At 42.2% G+C, this 11949-nt stretch overlaps 1 long non-coding RNA gene across 1 annotated transcript in view; it reads right to left on the bottom strand.

Annotated features, from left to right (window-relative positions):
- Positions 1 to 11103, bottom strand: part of LOC135091033 (uncharacterized) — a 51186-nt gene extending 40083 nt beyond the window's left edge. The window contains exon 1 of the long non-coding RNA XR_010262253.1: positions 10986 to 11103. This is a non-coding gene — a long non-coding RNA (uncharacterized LOC135091033). The remainder of the gene's footprint in view (positions 1 to 10985) is intronic.
- Positions 11104 to 11949: the final 846 nt, after the last annotated feature.

Below are 11949 nucleotides of genomic sequence, written 5' to 3'. Positions count from 1 at the left end.
GGAATGATAAATGGGAAGCAGAGTGTCTCGGGCCTTACCTGTGAATGGCATGAAGGAGTAAAGAGGGATGGAAGATAGAATAAGCATAGACGGAACAGTGTGTGAATAAATAAAAGAATTCTTGCAAAAAAGAGCCGAGAGAAGGAGAGAAAGAAAGCAACAGGAAGACAAACAGACTGCCAGGTACAACAAACAAACCGAAGCACAGAATGAAAAAAATGTAAAAAAAAAAAAAATAAATAAATAAATAAAAGAACAGGTAAATAAAACAACAGGCATTTTTCAGATAAATGATTCCAGGTTGTGCCGAGGTGCGGGTGAGTGGGGAATAAGTGAAGTGAGCTGCAGTTCATTAGAGACAATTGCAGACCGCCATTATGAGTTAATGAAGGTGTGAGAGTGACAGGTAAGTCAGATGAAGCTCCAGTGACTCAAAACAAGTGTGTCTGTGTGTGTGTGTCTCCGTGTGTGTGTGTGTGTGTGTGTGTGTGTGTGTGTGTGTGTGTGTGTGTGTGTGTGTGTGTGTGTGTGTGTGTGTGTGTGTGTGAGATATCTCAGCAACGCGCCCAGGGAATATTCTCTCAGATCCCAACTATCCTTGCAGCTTCCTGGAACATATTGATTACACACACACACACACACACACACACACACACACACACACACACACACACACACACACACACACACACACACCATTTCAGGAAGTTAGTCTTTCCCCAAAGGTTTTGTTTCCAAGTTGGCTCATAATGGGCAGTTTCCTGACATAGAGAAAATATTTCCGCTCCCTCGGGATATTTGCTACAATAAAGTTGATTTGTGCAACTATATTTGTTACAGGAATTATACTGCTGCTATAACAACAACGGTAATAGCAGCTATCACTACAACAAATACTGCTACTTCTGCTACTTCCACCACACACACGTACGCGCTCACCCACTTACCAACTACACGAAAGAAAATGGCAATAGAAATTAAGAAGTCCGCTTTCATACAGCCTCGTGTAATTCAGTTTTCTCCAGCTTCTCTTTTACCTGAAAAAGTAAGCTCTCTTTTTCTTAACAGCTACAATCTCACTTTACCTTCCATTCTTGTGTAGGTGTATTTCAGGTGTTTCTTCCTTCCACGTCTTGCTAAACACACCCTCATTTATCTCCCCTCCTCGTTAGCACGCCAACTAAAACATCCATCTCTTTTTATCTTGTAACAATACGCGGGCCTTTCATTCCATCCTTCAGCACGGGCAGCAGCTATCAAGAGTTCCCCCAGCAAACAGCGGCATCGGACTGGTGTAAACAACGCAGCTCGCTCATAATTGCATTTCCAGCCAATATGCTAAGTGCTACGGAACAGAGCCGGGCGGGAATTTTAAGAAGCAGCAAGAGTGTTTCCCAATATTCACTGGGGGAAAGGGTGTAAGGTAAGGTGTGTTAGACGCTGGAGCGAAAGACAGAGAGAAAGAGAGAGAGCGAGAGAGGGAGCGAAAGTGTGTGTGTGTGTGTGTGTGTGTGTGTGTGGGTAAAAGCCGTGAGGAAAACTGGGAGCATATGAGGTTATTTGAGGGTATAAAGGAGGAGTAAGATAAATCAAGGAAGGTGGTTAACGCGTTTAAAAAGTGCCGGAAATTAATGAGCTGTGACTGAGAGGATCAAGGAACGTGGGAGCGGTGAGAGTAAAGTGAGAGGAGGCGGATAAGTGTGACACGTGTGACACGAAGCGGTGGTGTGATAAATACATGGAAAGTGAAAGAAGGTGATGTAGCAAAGATAAGATATAAACTGATGAGGACTTGAGGGAATGTGTACGTGACATGCAAGGGACTACACCTCATGCGTCTAGTGAGGATGGGGTAATGTGAAGGGGATGAGCCGAGGGATGCCAGGGATGAGTGGGGCTGTCAGAGGAGAGGAGAGGAGCGGCTATTAACGGGATGACAAACGATGTACTTAGGAGACAGTGACAGAGGGGAAGTTAAAAAAGAAGTGACGGCATGGGGGACAGGAATAATTGCCTGGGAAAGAGGAGCACACAAGAGGTAAGTAAGAAGGTAAATGGAAATACTAATCAGGAAGTTGGGCGACTTTAGTGTACTTTTAAGAATAGTCAACTTTGCCATTAAGTTTCCGTAGTAAGACTTAGCAACACACCAACATTCACACAGCCTCTATTACACACACTACCACAAGTTGGGTTATTCAAGTGTACTATGAGAATAATCACGTTGGGTTTTCAATTAACTTCCTGCAGTAAGACTTAGAAACATACAAACACTCACACAACCCTCACCTAAAACACATACCATCCCCACCACCACCACCACCACCATCAGCACCACCACCAAATTCATATTGATGAGACCATCCCAGTAGAATTACATTAGGCTTGTTCGTTGATTTGGTCTCGCAGGATAAGTGGTCACAGGCCCGCCGAGACCTCTTGATTGGCTCCCTGATCAATGGTCCTGCTGATCGACGCAAGAGGAGGAGGAGAAGTGATAAGAAGACCCGAAGAGAGCCACAGCAAGGGTGCGCAGGGGTGATAAACAGAGAGAGAGGAGCGAGAAGACACGATGATAGTGCTGGTAAGGAGGAAGAGGGTGGGAGGAGGAGGAGGAGAGAGTAGAAGGCCAAGGAAGAGGAGGTCAATTAGAAGAAAGGACAAGGGCGTGGACGAGGTTCAAAAAGGAAGAAGATAAGAAGGACGAGGAAAGAGGACAAGGATGAGAATGAGGAGGAATAGGAATGCTAGAATAAAGATGCAGTAAAAGAAATAAACCATAATGAAAAAAAAACGAATAAAAAGCTCCTGACAAAAGTTATCGCACGTCAAAAAATAAAAAAAAAGATTTATCAATAAACGAACATGCAAACGCAGCAACAATAAAGGGAAAAAAGAGACAAAACAAATAAAAAAATAGCAAGAACCATCAAAAGCGCCTCCCTCACTCTCATCCCTCCATCACTTGCCCTTCCCTTTCCCACAATCCCCCAGCACCCCAGCTCCTTCCTCTCCCCTCCCACGGCCCCAAGTATCCCCACCTGGCCCAAACCAATCAGAAAATACTTAAACAAACAACAAATCACATCACTTTTGACCGACCCATCCAATCCTCCAATTACAGAAGCTTTCCCCTTTGTCAGTCACATTGAGTCACGGTCACAGGCGAGCCTCACACTGCGGCATCATCACTCACGCTTCCCAAAACACGGTCGTTTGCGTCAACACTTCGTTACGCGGCCACTTACGAACTTCAACAAAAACTGGTTATGTTATGTTTCACAGGACACAAAGGCTGATGAAACCGAAGCCATATTGGGTTATTTACGTGTGTGTGTGTGTGTGTGTGTGTGTGTGTCATTACATGCAGTGCAATCACTATTACCCTCAACTTTCATTCCCTCCACCCTCACCACTACCACCACTACCACTATCAATAACAACAACTACACAAACACCACTACCACCACCACCACAACCTCCACCACCACCACCACCACCACTGCTGCTGTTAGCCGCTCTCATCAATAGCAACATTTTACCAATACCTTTCAGACTTAATTTAATCAACATTCCTACCTATATAGCACAATTTACAAACACGACTCACAGCCTATTTCTAACTACCATACTGCTCTACACTACCACCACCGCCACCACCAGCACTACCACCACTACTACTTGCGCTCCACCTACCACGTAAATAGCACCAAAAGGAGACTCAAGCAGGCCTCTTTAGACCTAATTGAGATTACGTGGACACCTGGACTACCTGTGGGCTCTTGGATACGGATAATTAGTGGAAGAGTGTGTGTGTGTGTGTGTGTGTGTGTGTGTGTGTTACATTAAGCCACGTGTAATGTGTATGTAAGTCGTGCTTCGTTATCATCTGTTTGCTATTAACCTTAAGTTTACTAAGAAAACACTACTTTCAAAACATTATAGCAGCGGAATCTGCATATCTTGGGCTGAATTTCAAACATTACTCCGCTTCTTCGTCCTTAAAGTTGTCTTAAAAAATAATTAAAACAACATATTAAACCAGAGAAATTAAGTCGGGGCAGAGGAGGTAAAAAAAAACTTAATGTTATACTAGTTTACTTTGCATATATTTTACATTTCATTAAAAAAAAAAACCTTAGGCAAACATCTTATTCTACACTAAAATGTCTCTTATAACCTTCATAACCTTTCCCTTTACTGTCATGTCTAGTATTCTTGTCCTTTAAAACCAACAGGAACGTGTCTTTCACCACCACAATCACAACCACCACCACCACTACTACCACCACTCACTGCCTCACTCCCTCACTCATTCCTGCACTCCCTCATTGAGCAACACAGCGAGCCACGAGTTGCCTCATCCCATACCTTAGATAATTCCCTAATCACAGGTGTCCGCGATTGCAGGTAAGTTATGACGTCAATTTACCCATTATCTAATTATAGTCGTCTAATGCTTTACACGGACGGAGGATAAAAGGGAAAACGAAAATGCAAACCTCTTAAAAAGTCCCTCTTGAAAATTAATTCCCAGTTGGCCCAGGTGTGTAATAAACAGGTAAGGGACGGACAGGTAAAGAATGGCGAGGTAAGGAGGTACTCTGCCTGGCCACACCTGTACCGTATTGCACCATTCCTGCCTGCATTGTCTGCCATGTGTCGCTGTCAGAGAGAGAGAGAGAGAGAGAGAGAGAGAGAGAGAGAGAGAGAGAGAGAGAGAGAGAGAGAGAGATACGGGGGGGAGGGGAGGCAGGGAAACATTATCCTATCCAGTTGGACTTAAACTGTGTAAAAGAAACAGAGAAAAAAGAGAAACAGGAATTTGTGGGAGAGCCGTGGAAGCAGAGAGAGAGAGAGAGAGAGAGAGAGAGAGAGAGAGAGAGAGAGAGAGAGAGAGAGAGAGAGAGAGAGAGAGACTAAGTATTAAAAAAGTGAACGAGCAGATAAGCAGAGAAGCCAGCAAATAAAGAGATAAGCAAACCAACTTACAAATGAACACATAGACTTACGAGATAAACCTAAAAATAACAACAGGAGAAAAAAAAAGAAAAAAAACTGGTGTACGAGTAAAAAAAAAAATGTCAAAACCTTCTTCTGGAAAAAAAAATGACACTTATCTTCACGTGACGATAAGGAAGGAGAAAAGGGAAGAAAGAAAAAAAAACGACGAGGCAGGGTATAGGAAAAAAAAAGGATGGAAATGGAAATTGATGGAAAGTAAGATTGTCAGAGTGAGATGGTAGGAAAGGAAAGGAAAGGAAAGGAAAAGAAATGGAAATGGATATGAACTGAAAAGATGAAGGATAAGAAAAAAACATGGAAAGGAAAAATGAAGATAAGTATAGAGGTATAATATGTTAAGGAGAAGAAAAAGGGAGAGGGAATGAGATGGCATGAAATGAGAAGAAAATGGATAGCGATGGAAAATGAAAAAAAAAATAAAGGAAAACTGGCACAATGCAATATCGAATAGAAAGAGAGAGAGAGAGAAAAAAATGCATTAAAGAAAACTGAAAACATATGTAATTAAGTTCTTATGTAACAGGTACAATGTATTTAGTTTAATTAGTTAGTTCTTTTTTTTGACTCATAAAAAATGTATAGATGGAGAAGGGGAAAAAAAAATTATGTATATAATCACTTTTTGAGCAGATCAAGTTAGATAAAAAGAGGAGAGAGGGAGAAAAAAAGGTAATCAAACCACACTGTTGAAGAAGAAGCGCTTTATAACTCCAGAGGGAAACTTTCTGATCCAAAAAGTCTACATAACATTTGGTGGGGAGTGAGTAAACTTGCACCAGTGTAAAAATAAACGTACAAAAGACGAATACGAACATAAAACAGAATCCTCTTGAAATGTAAACAAAACGGGAAATTGAGGACAGACGTACGTCCCCTAAACCCACACAAGGGATCAGTCACCCTGGAGTATAAACAGACTACGATGTGAGATCCGATTCCATTAAACAGGATTGGATCTGATTTCCACTTTGCTTTTTTTTTTCCTTGTCTTTTTACGCTTTTCACACCGTCCTTGAATAATGATGTTGGCAATGCTTTGTCTTTCTTCCTCTTGTGCAATTTACTGCCTTTTTTTTATTGGTTTCTTCGGTTTATTTTCTCCTTCCTTGATCATTTTTTCTGTTTTCAACTTTTTTAATTCGTCTTTTTTTTTTTTTTGCTTTCCCTCCATCAAAACATTTCCGGAAAGGACACAAGAAGCAAGGAAATTTAATTTTTCTTGTGCTTTGACCTTTTCTTGGATGCATTTTTCTTTTTACCCTCCTCCTGTTCTGAACTTTTCTTAATTTTCTCATGTTTTGCTTCCCTTCCATTAAAATATTTCCGAGGAGGACATAAAAACATGGAGGTTTTCATTTATCTTCTTCCATTTTTTTCCTAAGTATTTATTATTTTTCTTATACCCCATGAATATCGTCTCTCTTTGTCTTCTTCTTTCACTTCCTCCTTTCGTTGCTCTTATTTCTCCTTGTACTGTCTCTGTCATTCTATTTTCCATCTCCTCCTCCTCCTCCTCATCCTCCTCTTCCTTTTCCCATTCCTCTTCCTTGTACTGTATGTCATCCTTTTTAATGCACGAAATATTTATACTCTCGTTCTCTCCTCTTCTCTTCCCATTCCTCTTCCAACTCCTCTTAGTCCTTTTCCTCTCATTCCTCCTCCATTCCTCTTCTTGTACTGTCTCTTTGTCATCCCTTCCATCTCTTCCTCCTGCTTCTCCTCCTCCTCTTTCATTCGTAACCTGCTTCTATTTCCCCCCTGCCAATCATTGGGTATTCAGTGCACAGTAGCAAGCAGGCCACACACTCACTGCTGCACGCCTCGGATGAGTCTTATGAGTAACACTGCAAACCGCGCACTCAATCACATTTCCCTTGATTTATTCGCAACTGCTCCGGGTGATAACTTAAGGCAAGGGGAAAAAAATTTGTATTGCGGTCTGATTTATGACTGGTGAACTTCGCTTTTAATGTCATTACTGGCGGTGAGGAATGTGATGGCAGTGGTGCTGGTGGTGGTGGTGGTGATTGTGGTGGTGGGAGTAGTAGTAGTAGTAATAGTAGTAGTAGTAGTAGAGATATTGGAAAGTGAAGGAGGAGGAGGAGGATGAGGGGTTGCAACAATAGTGAATATGTATATAGTAAATGTGTGTATATGAGTCGAAATACCAAAATGAAAGTAAAAATACATCAACATAAAAAAAAACCGATCCCCCCCAAAAAAAAAAAAAAAAAAATAATAAACCCTTAATATCACTTACAAAAGTTAAAGAGAGAATAATCAATGCCACTTCACTGCAAAATCTTCTCTGTGTAGTTAAATATGCAGATACCGGAGCGTTTTTAGTATGAGAGAGAGAGAGAGAGAGAGAGAGAGAGAGAGAGAGAGAGAGAGAGAGAGAGAGAGAGAGAGAGAGAGAGAGAGAGAGAGAGAGAGAGAGAGAGAGAGAGAGAGATACATTTGTAAAACTGACATCAAAAGGACGCCCCTGACATCCTGCAGGAGTAAGACAAAGCCAAACCGCAGGCCAAGCATCACTACGCATCAAGATAAATTGAAGTTGCCTGAATTTCTCAAGCAGAAGGTCGGAAGTGAAGGAAGGAAGCAAGGAGGGAGACAAAAGGACAAAGGAAGGAGAGGGAGAGGGAGAAGGTGGAAGGAGACAGGGAGAGAGGAAGGAAAGATCGGGATAACTAAAAATAAATAAAATAAGATGAAAAAAAAAGACATCTGGCAGGTTGCAGAGAGAGAGAGAGAGAGAGAGAGAGAGAGAGAGAGAGAGAGAGAGAGAGAGAGAGAGAGAGAGAGAGAGAGAGGAGAGAGAGAGAGAGAGATACAAGCGGACAGAGGCATCGGTCTAGCCAGCCACAAGGAGACATACATACTCGTACATACACATACATACATACATACATACATACATACATACATACATACATACAAACAGACAGACAGACAAGACGAGACACAGATAAATAAAGGAAACATAGAAGAGAATGACGGACAACCAAAGCAGACAAGGGATAGGAAAAGTGAATGAGGAGGGAGAAGTGATGGAGACGAAATGGAAACGAAAGCAGAAACAGACAGACAGACACAGATAGAGGGAGGGAGAGAGAAAAGGAGAGATTAAATTGAGAAAAGGATGAGAAGGGTCACAGGAGATAAGGAGCAGGGAACGATGAAAGGAGAGAGAGCGAGAGAGAGAATTGAGAGAAGGAAAGGAAAGTGAAAATGTAGGGGAGGAAAGAAAGAGAAGGGAAATCAAGGCAGGAATGATAAGGAGCGAAAAGTGAACTGGTATAGGGGAAAAATGTAAAAGCACCACGAGGAGGAGGAGGAGGAGGAGGAGGAAGAAGAGGATGGTAAAAGTGGAAAGGTAGAACAGTAAAAGGGAGAGGAAGCGCATGGACTCGTGGATTAGAGCGAGCGCGGCTGGACACAAGCACTGCACTCTCCTCTCCTCTGCCTTCACTGGCCTGGATGGTAATGGACGAAGGTTCGCCGTCAGTTTCCGCAACAAAATCCCGAACACCAAGTCCAGCGTAGATTTCTGTGCCTCATTTTCCACGCCAGCGAAGACGGGCACAACAAAACCTTTAAATATTTACCGAATTCCACGCTCACACGCTTGCTTGCTTCCCTTTTTAACCCGCTAATATAAACATGCGTATCATGGACGGAAAAACAGGAAAAAACGAGCATTTCCCGCGTCATCGAAGACTCGGTAAAGGAGAACGCGAACATAATCTCAGGTGCAAGAATGGACAACACGACTTTAAGAAACCAGGTAACGAGGGGCTGAACTGCTTTTCCTTCCCAGCATGCACCTGGCCCGCCCTGACCACGCGCCTAAAACACAATCCACCCAGTCTTGCATAAGCGACATTCCCACCACGTCCGTCCAACTGATAGCCGGCGATAATTTACACCAGACTGTCACCTCCCCTTTCAACTCCCTCCCTACGGTGCCCGCCTCTCTCCCGGTGCTCGTATTGGTCCAAACATGCGGGCGTTCAGTGCAGGGAGGGTGACAAGCTACAATGCACATGAAAGCTGATGAGAATTGACAACCTACGCGTTAGTTTCCATGGACGGTGGAGAGACGCAAGTGCACAGACGCTCAGCTCGCTCTGCACAGAAGCCAATTTATGTGCGGAACAAAAGGGGAAGGACGAGGCCGGAACACTGGGTGGGGAACGCGGTACAAATACATTGCAAGATGCCTCAGGTGTTCCAACCGTGAACTAACAGGATGAAAGCATACCAAGTGATTGAAAGCTGATGCAATAAACTTGTATCTTACGAGTCTTGGCGTCTGTCTTCGCGCCTCTCTGGTATTCCACGCCGCGTAATTCTTGTACTTATCATAAAATCCCTGTGTTTATTGGCATTTCGTGATCTTATTGTGGTTTTCTGTTGCCAGGAAGTTTATTTATTTATTTTTTTCGCTCCAAATCAGATCTTTGATTTTTCTTTATTCTACCCGCTTTATTATTAACCCTTTGTCTTCACGTTCAAGCCAATTACTGCTTCACGCCGCGGATCGAGTGACAAAAATATTATCAGACGCGATGTTTTGATGTCGAAGGCAACCACACACATCAAGGGTACAATACGTTCTAATTAATTGCATTGAATCACCTGCAAAACATTTCGCCAAATAATTATTACTTTTAAAGCTTCATGGGCGTGGCAGCAAGAAAATAATATCGCATTTACACCGAAATAAATTGATTCAGGATATTAATTTATGTTTTCCTTTATTTTTGTACCTTCAATGCTCGCCAATACATGAAAATCTTGCCTTAATACGAGAATAGAAGTTTTCTTTATATATTTTCTTCTATTTATGCTCTTAAGGACGTTCTTTTATCCGTTTTCTTCTCTCCTTTATACACCTCTTCCTTTCCTTAATTTAATTAACCTCTCTTCGCTTTTTCTTACTTTACTTCTATTATTTTCTATCACTGCTTCATTCATCCACTCCTTTACTCTTCTTTTCCTCTGTTATAGGTACCATTTCCGAATTCTCTCTTCCTTCCCTCCTTTTCAATATCTCTTCCTCTTCTTCCTCTTTACTCATCCATTCTCCTTCTTACTTCCTTCTCAATCCCTCTTCCTCTTCCTCTCCTTCTCTTTACTCATCCATTCTCTTCCTCACTTCCCTCTCAATCCCTCTTCGTTTTCTTCTTTTACCTTTCTCATCATTCCTCCCCTTACTTCCCTTTTCCATCCCTCTTCCCCCTCTTCCTCCTTTCCCTGCCCCTCTTCCTCCTCCTCCTCCTCCCGATTTCCCTCCGCGCCCTACCCACACGCACCTTCAGGAGATACATGACCTCAGTGTCGGTAGATCCATAAAACAATGTGATGTATATGACTCGATCTGAAGAAATTTATGAGGAAACTTAATACACTGCCGAGAGCGAGAGCGAGAGAGAGAGAGAGAGAGAGAGAGAGAGAGAGAGAGAGAGAGAGAGAGAGAGAGAGAGAGAGAGAGAGAGAGAGAGAGAGAGAGAGAGAGAGAGAGAGAGAGAGAGAGAGAGAGAGAGAGAGAGAGAGAGAGAGAGAGACTGTAGGGTATTAAAGTATCAGGAATGTAATGACTAAAGTTAAAAAAAAAATTAAACACGTGACAAAAATCAATAAATAAAAAAAAGACACCACTTCTTATATTTACGTTGTATCCTGCACGCTTCATTACATAAAAGAAAATACGACGTTTTCTATGAAGTTTCAAAGACAAATACTCAAAAAAACAGAGAGAGAGAGAGAGAGAGAGAGAGAGAGAGAGAGAGAGAGAGAGAGAGAGAGAGAGAGAGAGAGAGAGAGAGAGAGAGAGAAGCACTTATCACTTTATCTTTTCCTCTTCACCTTCATGCAAACGGCAGGTAAGACTAGACGTGACGCGTGTAGGTTAATATGCTTTCAGGTGAGGGGGTAAGGCTTAATATTCCTACCTGGGGGAGTCCTGGGGGAGATCCGGGGTGCTCAGGGTCTTGGCTGCACGTCCTGCCTCGCGTTATTGTTTGGAGCTTCATAATTGCAGGTTGAGAGAAGACTGCAAGAGAGCGGAGGCTGGAAAGATAGAGAGAGAGAAGGTAAAGGTTAATATCATTATTGTCATGCCTCGTGGACTGTTTTCTGTCTGGTAATGTGGGTTTGTGTGTGATTATGTTTGTGTATGTGTTAGTTTTATGGTTTTCAATATATTTATTTTTTGTTATTATGTTACTGTATGATATTGGCAAACTTGTGGTCAATATCTATCTATCTGTCTATTTATAATAATAATAATAATAATAAACGGTTTATTATTTGGGCAGTTGACAAACTGAAAATGTACATAGGGGATGGGGAAAAACTTAACATTAATCCTAACGGTAAGACTAATCTAGGAGGGAAATACGAGGGAAATACTATTGATTGATGGCTCGCACCATGGTGGGAATCGCACTGAGTCTGTACCGGTCCGTGCGCGGCGCCTTCAGGGGCGTTATTTTGTTGTGAAAATTTAGTGTGTGTGTGTGTGCGTGTGTGTGTGTTTTAAGCTCAAAATCCACTCACAACCTCACTTCCTGGATCTTTCTACCTCCTACTGCCTACATTTCTAAAGAGGCTGTATAAACAAAAAAACATAATATGAAAGCCAAATATTGTTTAAGAATGGGAAACCGTAAGAGTATAGCCAATTTCCAAACACTAACGTAGAAGTTCCAGCCTCTCGTTGTAGACATAGGGGGATATTTGTGATGTTTCTACTGAATCCCACTGAGCCATTTCATATCCCGTGCCGAATGTTTGATGGCGACGCTGACTTGAGATAGAAAATAATAGTAAGAAGGAGGAAGTCGTCTCGTCCCTCCATTAGCATCTTCAAACAATAAACTTCAAACACATTCCGACATTAAATCATCAGAGACG

This window comes from Scylla paramamosain, chromosome 36, assembly GCF_035594125.1.
Source record: "Scylla paramamosain isolate STU-SP2022 chromosome 36, ASM3559412v1, whole genome shotgun sequence".
Taxonomy (NCBI): Eukaryota; Metazoa; Arthropoda; class Malacostraca; order Decapoda; family Portunidae; genus Scylla; species Scylla paramamosain.
Note: the sequence above shows the minus strand (reverse complement) of the source record. Positions and strands in the feature narration are given on the sequence as shown.